At 40.1% G+C, this 15,504-nt stretch overlaps 1 long non-coding RNA gene across 1 annotated transcript; it reads right to left on the reverse strand.

The window, feature by feature from the left end:
* Window positions 1-3,053: 3,053 nt before the first annotated feature.
* Window positions 3,054-9,619, reverse strand: LOC109496498. Its single transcript, XR_002152537.2, has 3 exons — window positions 8,296-9,619; window positions 7,790-7,875; window positions 3,054-4,255 (listed from the first exon to the last, which is right to left on the reverse strand). It is a non-coding gene; the product is annotated as an uncharacterized LOC109496498 (long non-coding RNA).
* Window positions 9,620-15,504: the final 5,885 nt, after the last annotated feature.

Here is a 15,504-nt window from a genome sequence, read left to right on the forward strand (position 1 = left end):
GGCTGAAAAGAACTAGAAGAAACAGTGGCTGGAAATGTCCTATGTTTGGCAAGAAACACAAACCTACAGAGTCAAGAAACTGAGCAAACCCCAAACAGGAGAAGCCCAAAGAAATCCATGCCAAGACATGGCATAATTAAACTTCTGAAAACTAAAACAAAGAAACAACAATCTTGAGAGTAGACAGAAAAAGTATACCTTGCTTATAGGGGAGAAACCATTTGTATGCCTGCAAATTTGTCTAAGCCATGGAAACAAGAAGGAAATTGAACAGTCTTTTTCAGGTGCTGAAAGAAAAGAACTGGGAACCTGTGTATGTTCAGAGCAACTTTATCTGTAGTAGCCAAAAATCAAACACAAGCCAAATGTCCCACAATGGGTGAATCACACACAATAAGTGGTACAATCCATACTATGGAATACTACTCACCAATAAAAAGAAATGAACTATTGAGACTTGCAACAACTTAGATGGATATCAAGAGCATTACGCCTAGTGAAAAAAAAAAGAAACTTCAAAAGGTCAGATGCTGTATGATCTCATTTGTATAATATTCTTTACGTGACAGCATTATAGCGAAAAGATTCATGGTTGTCAGAAGCTAGGGATCGGGGAGGAAGGGGAGCAGGTGTACCTACAAAGGCAGAGAGTGAAGGAGGGTCTTTGTGGCAATGGAAGAGTTCTGTATCTTGATTGCAGCGGTGGCTACATGAATGCACACGCGTGCTAAAATGACAGAGACCATGCACACACATTGTATCAACATCAATTTCCTGGTTTTGCTATTGTACTAGAATTACATTAGCTGTAACCACTGTGGGAAACGGAATGAGTGTATGTGGAACTTCTCTGTACTGTCTTTGCAACTTCCTGTGAATCTATAATTGTTTTACAACAAAAAGATTTTTCAAAAAACCATTAGGCTTAATAGTTGGCAAGAGACAACGAGAGAGGGAATGGAATTGAGGATGATGGCAGGACTTCTAGAACCCAAGTGTCCAGAGCCAGAGACAAGTCAAGAATGTGTGAAAACTGACTTGAAACTCAGAGAAGGAATCCTAGAGAAAGTTAGGGGAGAAATTTTCTTTCTGTAAGTCATAGGATGCAGAGAAGCCCCCGACTGGACTGTGAAATCCTCCAGGGCCATGATCATGATGTATTTGACAGTTGTTCAAAACAAAGAAAAATTATTTGTGGACTGAACAAATGAATAAATGAGAGTACCAAGTCACAGGGAATGGCTTGTTGGCTGCAGTCGCTTTGGGGAGGATGGAGAATTCCAGCAGGTTTCATAGAGGTGCCTGTCAGAAGCTACCCTTTAACCTTAACCTTAACCTTCTAGATTGCTGAATGTATGGTTTCTAGCATTCCAAACCTGGAGAGTGGGAAGGAAGAAGATCAGGTCCTGAGTTAATATGGTCAAAGAAGTTGATCTCTGGCTAGACTTGTAGTATCAGAATCAGGAGTCTGTACATTGAGATGCTTGTTATCCTTCTGTAAGTTCTCCATTCCCCTTAGATTCATGGAAGAGTTATTTAGAAAGTTTGAATTTGTCACGAATATTATGAGGTGGAATGAACTGCTTATGTCCTGCAGAGCTCAGGAGACAAGTATAAAGACTGCATCATAGAGGTGTGGGAGATTTTCAAGCTGCACATCAGGAAGAAATCTAGGGGAGACGGTGCAGTTAATGAGGTGGACCCTCTGAGGCAGAGATAGATAGAGAGAGAGAGAGAGAGAGAGTTGTCAGAGAAAGCTGTGATCTCTGTTTTCATCCCAAGAAACCTGGTCATTTCCACTGGCCCCAGGAATTGTTCAGTGTATAGATGTATTAACATCATCTGATTTTCTTAGGCCTGTCTACAATAAAAGTACACAACAAGAGGATAAAATATACTTACAGCACTGTTACCCTTCTCCAGCAGGGATCAGCATGCAATTCAGAGAATAACAGATAGCAAGAATGTCCCATAAAATAGTCAACAACCTATAAAATCACTTCATGAGGAGTGACAAATAAGGCTTGATTTAAAAGCCACAAAGCTACAGTGGCCACTTGGATTTCAAAGCTAATACAAAGTGCATTAAAAATCCATCTTAACACATTTTTGAAATAAGGGGTGCCTGGGTGGCTCACTCAGTTAAAAATCCGACTTCAACTCGGGTCATGGTCTCATGGTTCATGAGTTCGAGCCTTGCATTGGGCTCCATGCTCACAGCTCAGAGCCTGGATCCTGCTTCGGATTCTGTGTCTCCCTCTCTCTCTGCTCCTCCCCTGCTTGCACTCTGTGTCTCTCTTTCTCAGAAATAAATAAACATTAAAAAAAACTTAAAAAAACATTTTTGAAATGAATACTCAATCTATGTAAATTCAGTCAGTCAATGCTTTTGTAACAGTCATGTGAACTCTAGGGCATCAAACAGATATTTGTTGAATGCCTACTGAAGCAAAGGATTTTATGTCTCAAGGATCATAGGAAGATGTAATGTTACTTGAGTTTTTCAAAAGTGTGTGTGTGTGTGTGTGTGATGAGACCTTCCAAACTTACTCCAACCAAAATATTCTTTCCTTTACCTCTGCAAACCTCTGCCCGCACAGTCTTAAAACTCATTTATATGCGACCTTAGTCCATTTAGATACTCATCCATTCTCTGAGATTGTATACAGCACTAACTATATGTCAGGGATTGTGAAGTGACAAAGGGTTCCTAAATGACGGAGAAGAAATATTAAGGAAGAAAAGTACATGTGAGCAGGTGAAGGGAAATGCAGGCCAGGGGACAGGACACTGGAGGATGGAAGCATGGAAGGAGAAGAGACCAAAAAAAAGGTGGTATGTTTGGAATATCCAACAGAAGAGGGTTCTGAAGTCTGGAAAGAGATATACAGGTAACAGCAAACGTGAGTAATCCAGCGCCCATCTGAAAGGACTGTGAGTTTCCTGAGGTTGGGAATTATGTCCTCTTTGTCCCCTCCTGATTAGCCTATGCTTAGAATAAAAGTTTATGCATAGTAAACATTCAATAAGTATTGATTCAACAACAACAAAAATGAGTGAAGAAGCAGCACCTTTTTTTCTGGGGAATACAGAAATGTTTACATACCATCTGACATGGCATATTGTATGACACTGCCTTCCTACAGAACTTGTCAAGACTTTTCAAAACCCTTGGCTGGTACCCAAACAAGAAAGTAAAAAGGGATAGAAACACCCCTGAGCCCCAGAGTCCTGTACTTCCCCTGCTCCTTCACAGTATTGCTTTCAAAGTCTTTAGAGAAATTCTTCAATTTCTTCCAAGGTAAGTGGGTAAAGATGGAAAACTATGACTTTCAAAAAGAAAATGATCATAGCCTAGTATCTTCTGTCTTCGAGTTTTTGTTCTTTTTTAACTTTTATTTATGTATTTTGAGAGAAGGACAGAGAGTGGGAGGGGCAGAGAGAAGGATAAAGAGGGAATCCCAAGCAGCCTCCACACTGTCAGCGCAGAGCCCGATGTGGGGCTCAAAGTCATGAACCATCAGATCATGACCTGAGCCAAAACCAAGAGTTGCATGCTTAACTGACTGAGCCACCCAGGCACCCCAACTTTGAGTATTTGGAAGACTACTATGGAAAATTAGAACGTACAATAGGTATTAATATACATATTAATATATAGTAGGTTTTGGAGAAACCTCAGGGCTGAATGTTGGCATTTAGCAGTTCCCACCTAGAACTAGAAGCTGGAAAAGAAGCTGCTTGGGATATTTGAGATACAGGTCACTCTTCCTGCCAATCAAAAGACAGTTACTTCCCTTTGCTCTGTGTCTGTGTAAAAGTCACTAGAACAAAAGAAAAGAAACTCTCTTAGTAGAGAATTTTGAACTGGACCATATGACCAAATGGATGTAAGCCATACATGCTAGATCCTTCTTGCCTTTTCCATCCCACCCCATCCTCTTTGTGATACGTTTTCTGGAAGATTTTCTTTTTAGAGAGGGGCAGGGGCAGAAGGACAGCAAGAGAGAATGTTAAGCAGGCTTCACACTCAGTGTAGAGCCCAAAGTCTTGGCAGCTCATGACTATGAGATCATGACCATGATCAAGAGTTGTATGCTTAACCAACTAAGCCACCCAGGTGCCCCTCGGAAAGATTTTCTTGACTTCACATTCCATTGTCCACATACGAGAAAAAAATTCAGCAGTCATTGTCTTCATTTATTTCGTAAAGCTGGTGCTTGCTCTTTCTTCTTTTTTTTGCTGTCTTCTTTTCCTGTTTCACCAATAAAATAGCATTGTTAATCTTTTAAAAATACTAAGTGCTTTTGCTTTTCAACTTGTCTCTTTTCGCTGAGGTTTATTTTTGTTGTTGCGCATGTATCCTGATCTCTTTGCTTTACTCAAATACCCAGTGATGTGTGGTAAAAGGAGTCAAAAGAAAAAGAATAAAAAGCAGATTTGGAGATTTCAGTGTATTCGATTCGAGAGTAGAGAGCTATTTATTTATTGATTTATAAACGTAATTCCAGCCACAGTCCTTGCTGGTCACTGGCTTGTGACAGGCTGGCCACAGAAGGATTTTATCTGGAGTAAAGAACTTGCAAATCAGTGTCAGATCTCTACTTCTTTCTACAAGTTCTATTAATGTCTCATTTACTAATGATTGTTAGACGATTGCACTAGTTTAAAAACGTCTTGCTTGCTAAAGATGGACTAAAAGTGTTTTGACAGGAACATTAATTTTGCTGAGATAATCCAACTTTTAGTGGTATGGCAAATAAATATAATGTGTTAATGATGCCAGTTACCTTTTTCCTATATTGCAAAACTGAATCATCAGTCTTGAATAATAAAATGAAATAATCAGCTACATAAGAAATAGCAAGCTTGTTGGTTCATGTTCAAAATTTAAAACCAAAATACCTTAGTGTTTCCTGTTCACATTTGCTCCCTAGTTATACCACTGTGCTCTCCAGCTGTACATCATAACCCTTGTTTTCTCTAATTTTTTTTTTCAATGTTTATTTATTTTTGGGACAGAGAGAGACAGAGCATGAACGGGGGAGGGGCAGAGAGAGAGGGAGACACAGAATCGGAAACAGGCTCCAGGCTCCGAGCCATCAGCCCAGAGCCCGACGCGGGGCTCGAACTCACGGACCGCGAGATCGTGACCTGGCTGAAGTCGGACGCTTAACCGACTGCGCCACCCAGGCGCCCCAACCCTTGTTTTCTCTAATGTGGAGTTCTGACATTCTCTAAAACCCTCCCCGGAAAGGGTGCTTCTGTGGGAGTACGGGCTTATTGTGACCCTGGAGTACTCTGAGAGGAGATGGGGTTTGGGGATCCTGAGATGCTGACTCTGCTCTCTCTCATGAAGATGAGGATGTGGCCTTGCTGTTGTGGAGTGGGTTTTTTTGTTTGTTTGTTTTCTGTTTTTGGTCAGAATTTCAGCAGAATAAAGGGCATAATTCAAACTGGGCAATTTGGGGAGAGGTTAATAAAAGGGATATTTACAAGTACATGGGCACAAGGGATAAGAAAATCAACAAAGGGTAGTGTAGTTCACTACATCTGGCAATAGTGAGACCTATAACCACCCTTTGGCCTAAAAAGTCAAGAGGAGGGCACAGTTGTTGGAACTCAGAGAGGAGAACTATGGGAAGAGGGCTTTCTGACAGAAGCTGCGGGCTTCAGGAGAGAGGAGCAGTTGACCCATGGTGATCCTGTAGAAAGGAAGACCAAGAAATAAAATATCCCATCCTCATTCTCCCATTTTCCCATTTCAGCCAGCGTCCATTTGGCTGAGCCCAACGTGAAGCCAGAGGGTAATGAAGCCCATTGATACAGTTCGTACAAGCCAGTTTCCTGGGGAGCAGACCAGGGCGGGGTCAGAATGGATGTGGGTCAAGCAATGGAAAATACCCGGCACGTCATAAAAATCTCATGTTTGTAAAATAAATTTCTTAAATAGAGTAATTGGTGTAAGTTCTTCTGGAATGTAACATAAGGACATAAAATTCAGAAGGTAGTAGCATAGCAAGATCTGGCTTATTTCTCAATTCTGGAAGGATTCTACCTGCATGGAGAGTGACATAGGCAGTTCTGTATCCCATAGTAAAGCCAGAATGAAAGGAAATCCATGTAAACATAAACTGCATCTCTGCTCGTGCTCTGTGCGGTCACCTTTTTCTATAGCCTCGGTAGAATAATTAGGAACATCTATCCTAACTGTATGTTTGTCTGTGCACTTTTTCTACCCATCAATTCACAGCCTACCTGAAACACTACACCTGCATATTTCTCAAACACGTTTCATAGTACATATATAGTTGTCCTTTAATCATGGAAATAGATATTATTTAGTTTTGCTATGGGTTATTCTTTACAAAATACAGGTGGAGTATAATTCCTCTGATGACTGCTGACTCTAGCATTTAATTTTCATAATTAATATCCATAATCATTGAATCATTGAATGTCAATAAAACGATTTGAAATATCTTTGGATGCAGAGGGAATCCTGGGACATGACCAGATGAAGACAGGAGAGATAGCTGGGAAAGAAGGAAACTGATAAGGAAAGCGGAAGTATTTAAAGGGGAAGTGTTACATTTGTATTCCTGTCGAGCCACTCCCAACATGGGGACATGGGCGCATTACCTTGGAGTGAGAGTTATTGGCCGGAGCCAGATCTAAGATCCGTGGGGCCTGAAGACTATTGTGTCATTATTACATTACAATCTCTGGCCTTGCACTGGCATAGCAGTGCCAGGAGTATTTCTGGAAGCCATTCTTACTCTTGACTGGCTAACAATACCTTAACTCTACATGGCACTGACTGTCCCATATATATTCCCACATAAATATACTTCACTAACTCTATATTAAAATTAAGCCCGGGGCGCCTGGGTGGCGCAGTCGGTTAAGCGTCCGACTTCAGCCAGGTCACGATCTCGCGGTCCGGGAGTTCGAGCCCCGCGTCGGGCTCTGGGCTGACGGCTCAGAGCCTGGAGCCTGTTTCAGATTCTGTGTCTCCCTCTCTCTCTGCCCCTCCCCCGTTCATGCTCTGTCTCTCTCTGTCCCAAAAATAAATAAACGTTGAAAAAAAAATTAAAAAAAAAAATTAAGCCCAACTCAAGTTCCCTCTAACAGAATTCCCCAAAATGTCTGTGGCCACTCCATTGTTACCTGGCATGAGTGCAAATGTGACAGAAGGAAAGTTGTCCTGAAAGGAGTCAATGGCTTAACTGACTATGGTTAAAATAGCTTATTTTGCAATTTTTACTAAAATACGGGATGTGAATATCTTGCTCAGGCCTCTTCTGTGGACTTGGAACTGTGCAAGCTTTATTAGCTTCATGATAAATCCACATTTAGGTAATTGAAATAAACTGGACAGGACCTCACCCTCCACCCACCGAGGTAATAGGAAGAGGATCCAAGGCCAAGTTAGTTCTGCTGCTTTTTCCATAGAATGAAGGTAGAATCTGGAAATTCAAGTTCTCAGTCCTTCCTTTTCACCACTCATGGTAGCTTAGACCAGTGGGTGTGCGGAGCACCTGTGGGTAATGGCTATAACTTTCTCTTGTATTCATTTATTGAACAAGTATTTGCTAATTGTCTATTATGTGCTAGCTACTATTTGATGTGATGGGGATAAAATGGTAAGTAAAACAGACACAGTCTCTTGTCGTCAGTGATCTTAAAGTCTAATGGAGGATATAGACAACTTACTTACCATTGCATCTTTATGCAAAACAGGTATGTGAAAAGTCATGGAATAATTCATCTACCATCCTGTACACACCTTGGCACCAGAGCACTGGTGATCCCTGAAAAGTACTTCTCTAAAGCTCCATCCATGGCCTTGATATCTCTGATCTCTTCTTATTCCTGAAAAATGAGAGAAAAAGAAGGCAAGAATTTCAAGAAGTGGATAATGTAGAAATGGAGAAATCAACTTCTCTCCAAATCTTTGCTCTTTCTTTTAGAATATCTAGTCTTGTGCTCCTTTGGACTATGGACAACATAGAGGAGGTATAGTCTTCTACACTCAACCAATCATCAGTGGTGGATAACAAGAGAATAGGTACCATGTGAGATGTCTTCTTTTAGGCTCTCTTATCATTCCTATCGGAGTGGCTGCAAAGCATTTGTAGGAAATGTAATGGCTCTCATTATTGAATGGCATGAAAGACAAAGACTTCACTCACTGTTCACCCGTGCCTCAGACTTTTAGAAAGCCATCTAATTTCTTAGTACCTCGTGTGCATAGCATTGAAACAAGGTCAACTATACAAATTTCTTACTTACAGCTGTGCATTAGCACGATTTCCAGAAGGTTTGTCTATGTTTGAGATGAGTTAAGCACCACTCCATGGGCCCTAAAGAAAGAATAACCATACAAAGGTGTACGTAACAGCAACAACAACAAAAAGCAATGAATTAAAGAAGGAAATCCTAGGGCAGGAAGAGATTTAATTAATATTGAATATTGAATCAATATTAACATCAACACTTCCACTGATCAAGCCATGCATTATCTATTCTCATGGGTCTTTGACTGCTTGACTATTGTCTGTCTTCAGATATACCTTCCCAAGAATGTTGGTATTCTGGAAATGGTGATGGGAATTCCACCGTCAGATAAAACTTGTACTGATGTCATAAATACGCAAACCTATATGATCTTAAGAAGCACTAAAGCATGGGAAAAGAACACTGAGTCTGAATCCTGGCTCTGCAAATTTCTGGGTGTATGTGACCTTGGACGAGTTACTGGACATCTTTGAAGTACAATTTTCCTGACCTATGAAGTAAGGTTAACAATAGCTCTTGCAATAGAATTGTTTTGATGATTTAAAAAAAAATTTATATTCACTTAAAGCATGTGCCATAAGGTAGGTGAAAAGGGAATGGTAGGTATTACCAATTATAAATTTTAGCACAATAACAAGCTATTTTTTATCACTTGTTATTTTGAGTGCTTAAACGTTGGGCTAAGAAAGACTTTCTCATAAGATTATTATGATCTGTAAACGTGAGCCAGCTTCTCTATAGCAATTATTTTGCTGGGAAGTAAGCAAGGTCATAAATCAATAATGACTCTTGCAACCTCAGGACTTATTGATCTTGCTGTTTATCTTCTGTAATGTTCCTGGAAAACCCAATTATTTTGGGAAGTTACCCAAACTAGTTTACCCATTATTCTGTATTAGTGTTATTAGTAACAAGTTATGAAAGCATTTGATTGATTTTCTTGAAAAAACAACCCCTTTATAGTACAACAGAGATATTATTTTATCCAATAGATTGCTTAACATATTATATATTTTTTAAAAGAACAAATTGGGCTGAACATCTAGAGATTCTTTTCAGTGCATGTATTTATGATAAATTCTGCTTTTCTGGGCACTGCAGTTGAGCGTTAAAGAATGTGTTAGCTAAGAAAATCTCTAGGAATACATGGGCCCAGTTCATCTTATGGGGCTGGCCACTGGCAATGATTTCAAGTAGAAGTATCTTAAGAGTCCTGGTTTTGTGGGTGCCTGGGTGGCTCAGTCGGTTGAGTGTCCGACTTCGGCTCAGGTTATGATCTCATGGTTTGTGAGTTCGAGCTCCGTGTCGGGCTCTGTGCTGACAGCTCAGGGCCTAGAGCCTGCTTCGGATTCTGTGTCTCCCTCTCTCTCTCTCTCTCTCTCTCTCTGCTCCTCCCCTGCTCACACTCTGTCTCTCTCTCAAAAATCAATAAAGATTAAAAAAAAATTGAAAAAAAGAGAGTCCTGGGTTTGTTCCCCAATACTCAGTGTAATGCTTGGTGTGGAGTAAATGCTGAGTAAATGTTTGTTGAATGAATGAGTAAATGAACAAATGAACAAATAAAATCACGAAAGCATAAAGAGTTACCAACTATAAATTCTTGTGAGGGTGGCGTTACTTCCCTTCCCAGTGCAAATGTTGTCTTGGATTTATAGACATGTTTAAAGGTGTATGTCTTTCACACTGGACTCTATTGACAAATTCAACTGCCTCTCTCTGTTCCTTCTTTCGGTTTAGTTCATTGGTTGACAAGCGGTTGTCTCTGACACGTACAAAGCTTTCTTTTGTGATTGTGAGGTACCTTGAATTTGAGCCTAGTATTTGTAAGGCCAAGGGGAGCTATTTATTAAAACAAAATGCAGTATGAAGGAGGGTAGTAGTTTCCCAAACTGGGCTAAGAATCGTGTGACATATATGTTAAAAATGCAAATTCCTAACCATCATCTGAGAGTCTCCGAAGGCAATATAACCAAGTGCTTCTTATGACCAGGCAGGTTGGGCAAAGGCTAGGATAGCAGACAAAATCATCTACCTTATCAGAAGACTGATGGGGCTTACTTGGGATAACGATCATCCCTTACCTTCTGTTTTCTGCTATTTAATATAGAGATACCAATATCTCTCCAGACCACATCAAGGAATTTCTATGAGAATCACAAGAGGTTGAATTTTCAAACCTATATATTTCATGCAAAGTTTTGAAAACTATCCTACAGACACTAACAAATCTATTAAGATTGCAATGCCTCTACTGATGAAGCACTAATTCACAGTTTGACAAGTACTTTGTAGCAACTTTCTTATGCGACCTTTCCAAAATCACTGTGACAGCCCACACTAACCAGTAGATCCCAAAGTGTGTGTTACTGTTTCCCTGAAAACAGGCTAATATATATTTTTCCACTTAAAAAATATTGAGTCTAGAAATGAAAAATAGAACTACTATATGATATAGCAATCCCGCTTCTGGGTATGTATCCAAAAGGAACAAAACCATCATCTTGAAGAAATCATTGTACCCCCATGGTCACTGCAGCATTATTCACAATAGGCAGGGTCTGGAAACAACCTAAGTGTCTGTCACTGGATGAACAGATCAAGAAAATGTGGTGTATACAAACAGTGGAGTATCATTCTGCCCTTAAAAAGGAAGGAAATCCTGTCATTTATTTGTACAACATGGGTAAACTCAGAGGGCATCATGCTAAGTGAAATAAGCCAGAGAGAGAAAGTCAAATACTGTGCGGCATCACTTACATGTGGAATCTAAAAAAACATTGTTTTTGTTTTAATTTTTAAAAAGTCAAGCTCATAGAAACAGATAGTTAGAATGGTGGTTGCCAGGAGGTGGGGAAACTATGGAGAGATTGGTAAAAGGGTGCAAACTTTCAGTTATGAGATGAATAGCTTCTAAAGATCTAAGGTATAAAATGGTGACTATAGTTGATGACACTGTATTATATAAATGAAATTTACCAAGATAGTAGAACTTAAATGTTCTCACCAAAATAAAATAAGCGAAGTGATGAGTGTGTTAATTAACTTGATGGGAGGGGCACCCAGGTGGCTCAGTCGGTTAAGCATCCGACTTTGGCTCAGGTCATGATCTCACAGTTTGTGAGTTCGAGCCCCACGTCGGGCTCTGAGCTGTCCTGCTTCTGATTCTGTGTATCCCTCTCTCTCTCTCTCTCTGCCCCTTTCCCATTCGTACTCTGTCGCCCTCTCTCAAAGATAAATAAACATTAAAAACATTTTTTAAATAAATAAACATTAAAAAAAATTGGTGGGAGACTCTTTCCACTATATATATATATATATATATATATATATATATATATATATATATAAAATCTCAAGTAAAAAATATATCAAAATGTTGAAAAAATGTATATCATTGCTTTAAAGGAGAAGAATTGAGTCTACTCCCAAGTTGCCATTAGGCATTAACTGTTTGAATTGGGCTTATTTCCTTGGCTAAACTAATATTCTGTCTTTAACAAGTATTCTACAGTTATATTGAGAAGAAAATAAAAATAACTGTTGTCATTATATTAATGACCATTTTGGTATTAATAACTTTTTCAGCTCAATATGTATCTGGGCATTTTGGCTAGAGGCAGGAATTTACATTAATAGAATAAGACTTCTGTAAAGTAAAGGGGATAAACACAATATTAATCTAGCCAAGAAAATATACTTGGCCCCCTCATGGTTATTGCCTGTTAGGAACCAGGCACTAAGAAAGATTCTCACTTTCTTTAAACAATAAAAAATATTATTAATACCAATATTATGGAAAAGCCCTGAGCTAAGTGCTGTACATGCTTTATTTTTCTTAAATGTCATGGCAACCTTCTGGAGTAAGTATGATTATCAACGTTCTGCAAATTAGTACACTGAGACTAAAAAAGTTATAATTTTGGCACAAGTCTTGCAGTAGTAAGTGACAAAGTCGTGCTATGTACTAATCTCCATCTAACTCCAGAAGCCAAATATGTAATCACTATTATGTACTGATTCTTAACCAAAACGAAATAGAAATTTGATAGTCAATATTTCTGCTTTGCAAGGTAATGTATCTTCATTTATTTACACTTTCTTCTTGATTTAAAAAAAAAAAGAACAACTCAAGAAATCAGAAAAGTACCACTATCAGTGGCTTTTAGGCTAAAATTTTTCTTTATTTAAACATCTCTTGCTAACTTCTTTTTTTAATGTTCATTTATTTTGAGACAGAGCAAGCAGGGGAGAGGCAGAGAGGGAGAGAGAGAATCCCAAGCAGGCTCCACACTGTCAGTGCAGAGCCCAACATGGGGCTCGAACTAACAAACTGTGAGATCATGACCTGAGCTAAAATCCAGAGTTGAATGCTTAGCCAAGTGAGTCACCCAGGCACCCCTTTCTCACTAATTTCTACTACAAATGGATGTGCATGCATGTGTGTGAAAATGTATTCATATGGATGCAAAAGTCATAAAATCTAATTATGAAATCTGTTATCTTTGTTCTGAAGCCTTTCTTCTGGGTCTTTCCAGCTTCAATATTTGTCTCAAGAGCTGCTAGACACTAGTAGGTGGTGAATGATGCTGGGTTTGTGCCCACGTTTGAGCAACCTTCCCAAGAGATGACAAGATGCCTTTACCTGGGTTTAACTATCAGTGTTGATGCACTTTGGATTCTCTGTAAGCGGGCGTCGACATAGAATTTGGCACGAGAAGTACTTGTTAGGAAGGGGAAGGAAGGGCGAGTCAGCAGAGGGAGAGTTGAACAGCAAAGCACACCTGACAAAGTCTAGGGGGACCCACCAGGGGCTCTGGACACCATAGGGCCTATCAGAATTGCCCCTCATTTAAGACTGCCAGATATAGCAAATGACAATATGGAACACCTATTATTACCTTTGAATTTCAGATGAACTACAAATAACATTTTAGCATAAGTATATCCCATGCGATATTTATCCCATGCAGTATTTTGTCTGACAACCTTTCCCCAGTTGGACCAAAATGTCTGGGTCTTTATACCCCACTTTTGATCAGTCTCTATCTGTGGGCCAGCCCAGGAGAGAAATGAACTTGGGAAGCGTGGCTCTCTGCAGCAGACCCTGCTCGGACAGCCCTCTCTCACATAGATCCCGAAGGAGTGGGGAGCCAGGGCACAAAATCTTCCTGGAAGGGAGATCTTGGAGGCATACATCCATGTTCCCCACCAATTCACAACAGTTAAGGAAGGGAAGCCTTCGCGGAACTTAAAGCTTCAAACAAGGGTTTTAGCAAAGGAACTCTAGCAGCTTGAAACTTGGCTGCTTGGTACCTCGCATTGGAACTGCCAATGAATAAATGAACGAGAGAGCTCTTTTCAGCCAACTGTGCGAGCATATATCCACGGAAAAAATTAGATAACCTGAGAGGTTCAGAGCAGGGCCAGCTTATGCGTGTGCTACTCTTGCAGTCACGCAGGGCTCGTGCTCAGCAGGGCCTTGCACTTGGCTTCGTGCTCTGCAGTGGTTGTCTTGAAATTCGGAATAATTTTATCTTCGATCTTTTATTTTGTTAGTGAAGTCTGACGGGACAGTGGAGCGTGCCTGGGAACAGAAGAGGTGCACACATCATATGTGCGTCCACAGATTCTTGTGTCCCCATTCATGAATGGTGTGAGATGACCCGAGAGCGTGGAATTTCAGTGGGCCCACTCTGCTTGGGGGTTCAGTGAGACTCAAAGTGAATACGACGTTAAGTAGGCTACATCTATGACTGAGAAGCCGGGGCACTGACAGCCTCAAGGGGCCGTGTTTTCTATTTGAGTTAGAACGTTCTTTGAATGCAAAAAGGCAGTAGCATTCTCGGAAACACAAATGGCCGAAGAACTTTACTATATTCTTCCTTACGTTATTTCCCCGTGGTAGCCAAACACTTAGGCTGAAAATGATGATGTAGAAGGAATGGGACAGATGGGGCACTCCATAGTTATTTTTCCCTTCCTCTCCTCTTAGACCTTCCTAACTCATCAGTAAGCAGAAGGTAGAGTGTTGGTAGAATATATGTATATCAAGAAGTGAAGGGAAAACAGTGGAGTGGCTTTGTACAGTGTTCCCACTATTCTGGAAGGAGTGAAATATATATGTTATGTATGAACTACAAAACATGAATTGTGTCATTTCGGTGAGTCTGTATAAGAGTTAAACGCTCTTGTGCATTTAAAACCAGCACTGCACAATGTAAACCTGAAGAGTAAAATTCATAGCAACAGTTTGAATTTTTTATTTTTCTTTGTTTCAAATGACATTAAACGGCTGATAAAAAGAAGTCATGGCAAGTCCAGAGAGAAACTGCAGAAGAAAGGAAAAAGCTTTATCTTTTAGCACAGGCATTTTTTCTTGTGTTTTGAACAGGGGGCCCTGTATTTTCATTTTGCACTGGGGCCCACAAATTATGCAGCCAGCTTTAGGTCAGAGGAATTAGCAAGTACAAATGGAGTAGCAGGTATGAATGAAGTGGAACAGGACCCCAAAAATCAGTTTCAGGAGAAAACACTGGCCTTCCAGGACCATGAGTGTGATTTTCTCTCCTTATTTTCTTATCCATTTATTGAATATTCATGGAGAGTCTATTATGGATACAGCAATGTGCTAGGAAATATGAAAGAAAACCAAGTGACCTTGGACTGCTGAAACAGTAAACATCAGCTACCTTCAAGGAGCTTGCTTTTGAGTAATGGTACTTTTCAGAACGATGTTTATTACCACCATCACTATCACCACCCTGAAATGACTGGGGATCTAGGAAGAAGAAGGATCTTCTTCTGATACATACCTATACACATACACATATACATATACATACACAAACACACACTCATACCTGCCATTTTCATTTTCTCTTCTTTTTTTTTTAATTTTTAAAGTTTATTTATTTATTTTGAGAGAGACAGAGACAGGGCAAGTCATGGGGGAGCAGAAAGAGAGGGAGAGAGAGAGAATCCTAAGCAGGCTTCACGCTGTCAGCACAGAGCCCGACACGGGGCTCGAACTCATGACACAGTGAGATCATGACCTGAGACGAAACCAAGAGTCGGATGCTTAATGGACTGAGCCACCCAGGCTCCCCACCTTTCTTTTCTTTCAATCATATTTTTGTTCCCCTTCTTCTTCCCAGATCCCCAGTCATTTCAGGATGGTTATAGTGATGGTGGTAATAAACATCG

The sequence above is a fragment of the Felis catus genome, chromosome X (assembly GCF_018350175.1).
Source record: "Felis catus isolate Fca126 chromosome X, F.catus_Fca126_mat1.0, whole genome shotgun sequence".
Lineage (NCBI taxonomy): Eukaryota > Metazoa > Chordata > Mammalia > Carnivora > Felidae > Felis > Felis catus.